General features: G+C 42.8%; 1 non-coding gene across 1 annotated transcript; it reads left to right on the top strand.

Annotated features, from left to right (window-relative positions):
* Nucleotides 1–1,233: 1,233 nt before the first annotated feature.
* TRNAC-GCA (transfer RNA cysteine (anticodon GCA)) lies at nucleotides 1,234–1,305 on the top strand. The gene has a single exon. It is a non-coding gene; the product is annotated as a tRNA-Cys (tRNA).
* Nucleotides 1,306–3,949: the final 2,644 nt, after the last annotated feature.

Genomic DNA, 3,949 nt, shown 5'->3' on the forward strand with positions numbered 1-3,949 from the left:
TGGTCCAGTTTTCCTTTAATAAATATTATTAAGGACTACTTCTCCTGTTCCACAGTGTCAAGGTTGTACTTTCTGGCACAACTTAGTATGATCCTCACACTCTTTCATGATGTACTGATATTTTGTCATTCTGAATTTACTGAAAAGCTGGGGATATAGCTCAGTGGTAGAGCATTTGACTGCAGATCAAGAGGTCCCTTGTTCAAATCCAGGTGTCCCCTCACCCTATTTTGATTCTGTTGTTTGTAATTTGGACTTTTCATCAATTCCATTTGGATCATCTTTGACAGAGTCAGTGTTCCCTTGGATATTGCACTTTAATAGCATTTCAGTGTTTCCTGCTCAAAGCCTGTGAGTAAATGCAGTTTTTAACACTCGGCTTGGTATTCCCTTTGGGAAATTTCTGAAACTTCATTGATCAATTTTGGAATTCGGCTCTTCCTTTCACAGCACTAAACAAAGGGAATGGACTATGAAACCAATTGACAACTTTGTTATACTGTTTGGTGCTTTCTTGTATTGCACTGAAGAAATGGCGTATAAAACTTGGCAGCGAAGCAGTCAATCTATTTCTCATTTCACCTGTGTCTTCAGTCTTGCATATATTCCACCTCTTCTCTGTGCATGCAAAGTATGTGTTTGTTTGAAGCACTTCATTTTTGTGCAACGTAGGAACTATTTAATTTCTCCTTAAAAGCTCTGCCTACGTGCAAGATGTACGAACTATCATTGCAGTTGCAAGAAGGCTGGTCTGAAGAATCAGGCCATTTGCAAACGCAAAATGGCTTTTTCTGATGTATTAAATGGAAGGTATTCGAAAGGGGTGTTTGGGTGTACCTTCCAAATACCGAATTGTAGTTGTACGTAGAAATGTTTTTCCACCATAATTTGTCCCAAAACAATCATACTTCATTACCATCTCCGTGATTGTGGTAACCAATCCTCAAATGATAAGGTGTCCCGTAAAAACCTCTTCCCCTTTAAGAATGTTTCAAAACAATCATTGTACGTAGAGGCATTGGTCCTATGTACCACTGCCTATTCAAATAAAATAACAATGAAACAAATAAATCTGTTTTTTAAATGATCCAGTTTTCCTTTAATAAATAATATTAAGGACTACTTCTCCTGTTCCACAGTTTCAAGGTTGTACTTTTTGGCACAACTTAGTATGATCCTCACACTCTTTCATGATGTACTGATATTTTGTCATTCTGATTTAACTGAAAAGCTGGGGATATAGCTCAGTGGTAGAGCATTTGACTGCAGATCAAGAGGTCCCTGGTTCAAATCCGGGTGTCCTCTCACCCTATTTTGATTCTGTTGTTTGTAATTTGGACTTTTCATCAATTCCATTTGGATCATCTTTGACAGAGTCAGTGTTCCCTTGGATATTGCACTTTAATAGCATTTCAGTGTTTCCTGCTCAAAGCCTGTGAGTAAATGCAGTTTTTAACACTCGGCTTGGTATTCCCTCTGGGAAATTTCTGAAACATCATTGATCAATTTTGGAATTGGGCTCTTCCTTTCACAGCACTAAACAAAGGGAATGGACTATGAAACCAATTGACAACTGTGTTATACTGTTTGGTGCTTTCTTGTATTGCACTGAAGAAATTGCGTATAAAACTTGGCAGCGAAGCAGTCAATCTATTTCTCATTTCACCTGTGTCTTCAGTCTTACATATATTCCACCTCTTCTCTGTGCATGCAAAGTATGTGTTTGTTTGAAGCACTTCATTTTTGTGCAATGTAGGAACTATTTAATTTCTCCTTAAAAGCTCTGCCTACGTGCAAGATTTACGAACTATCATTGCAGTTGCAAGAAGGCTGGTCTGAAGAATCAGGCCATTTGCAAACGCAAAATGGCTTTTTCTGATGTATTAAATGGAAGGTATTCAAAAGGGGTGTTTGGGTGTACCTTCCAAATACCGAATTGTAGTGGTACGTAGAAATGTTTTTCCACCATAATTTGGCCCAAAACAATCATACTTCATCACCATCTCCGTGATTGTGGTAACCAATCCTCAAATGATAAGGTGTCCCGTAAAAACCTCTTCCCCTTTAAGAATGTTTCAAAACAATCATTGTATGTAGAGGCATTGGTCCTATGTACCACTGCCTATTCAAATAAAATAACAATGAAACAAATAAATCTGTTTTTTAAATGATCCAGTTTTCCTTTAATAAATAATATTAAGGACTACTTCTCCTGTTCCACAGTTTCAAGGTTGTACTTTCTGGCACAACTTAGTATGATCCTCACACTCTTTCACGATGTACTGATATTTTGTCATTCTAATTTAACTGAAAAGCTGGGGATATAGCTAAGTGGTAGAGCATTTGACTGCAGATCAAGAGGTCCCTGGTTCAAATCCGGGTGTCCTCTCACCCTATTTTGATTCTGTTGTTTGTAATTTGGACTTTTCATCAATTCCATTTGGATCATCTTTGACAAGTCAAGTCAAGTCAAGTCAGAGAATTTATATAGCGCACTACATACCCAAAGGGTCTCAAGGCGCTTAGGGAGGGGAAGAGGATTATTTGTCAAATATCCACGTTTTAAGTTGCTTTCTGAATGCTAGGTGGTTCTGGGTAAGGCGAAGGTAAGTGGGGAGTGAATTCCATGTTTTAGCAGCCAGGTATGAGAAGGATCTGCCTCCCATGGTTGTCTTGTTGATGCGAGGTACAGTGGCGAGGGCTTGGTTGGAAGAGCGCAGTTGGCGGGAGGGGGTGTAGAAGGACAGTCGTGAGTTGAGGCATTCTGGTCCGATGTCGTAGAGTGATTTGTGAGCGTGGGTTAGCAGTCGGAAAGTGATCCTCTTGTTGACGGGTAGCCAGTGGAGGTCTCTCAGGTGACCAGAGATGTGTTCGTTACGCGGGATGTCTAATATGATCCTGGCTGAGGCGTTTTGGATTCGTTGGAGTTTCTTCTGGAGTTTAGCGGTAGTTCCTGCGTAGAGGGTGTTTCCGTAGTCCAGTCGGCTCGTGACCAGAGCATGGGTGACTGTTTTTCTGGTCTCGGTGGGGATCCAACAAAATGTTTTTTTGAGCATGCGAAGAATGTTGAAGCAGGATGAGGATACGGCGCTGACTTGTCTGTTCATTGAAAGTGAAGAATCCAGGATAACGCCTAGGTTCCGTGCGTGGTCTGTCGGGATGGGTGCTTTTCCAAGGGCTTCCGGCCACCAAGAGTAGTCCCATGCAGAGGGGGATGTACCTAAGATGAGGACTTCAGTTTTATCTGAATTCAGTTTCAGACGGCTGTGTTTCATCCATTCGGCAACTTCTTTCATTCCTTCGTGTAGGTTAGTTTTGGCGGTGTTGGGGTCATTGGTGAGAGAAAGGATCAGTTGAGTGTCATCCGCGTAAGAGATGATGTTGAGGTTGTGTTGGCGTGCGATGGCCGCGAGGGGGCTCATGTATACGTTGAAGAGGGTGGGACTGAGTGAGGATCCTTGTGGTACTCCACAGATGACTTCAGAGGCCTCGGACTTGAATGGTGGAAGGCGGACTTTCTGGGTTCTTCCGGTGAGGAACGAGGTGATCCATTCAAGTGCTTTTCCTTGTATTCCGATGTTTCTGAGGTGTTGTAGAAGGGTGCTATGGCAGACTGTGTCGAAGGCAGCGGAGAGGTCGAGGAGGATGAGGGCGACTGTGTCTCCATTGTCCAGTAGAGTTCGAATGTCGTCTGTTGCTGCGATGAGGGCGGTCTCAGTGCTGTGTTTTGCTCGGAAGCCAGATTGTGAGGAGTCGAGGGATTTGTTGGCTTCGAGGAAAGCGGCGAGCTGGTTGTTGACGGCTTTCTCGATGACTTTGGCCGGGAAAGGGAGGAGTGATATGGGGCGGTAATTTTTGAGTTCGGTGGGGTCCGCTGTGGGTTTTTTCAGAAGGGCGTTGAGTTCGGCGTGTTTCCAGCTTTCCGGGAAGGTGGCGGAGTTGAAGGAGC

The sequence above is a fragment of the Lissotriton helveticus genome, chromosome 1_2 (assembly GCF_964261635.1).
Source record: "Lissotriton helveticus chromosome 1_2, aLisHel1.1, whole genome shotgun sequence".
Taxonomy (NCBI): Eukaryota; Metazoa; Chordata; class Amphibia; order Caudata; family Salamandridae; genus Lissotriton; species Lissotriton helveticus.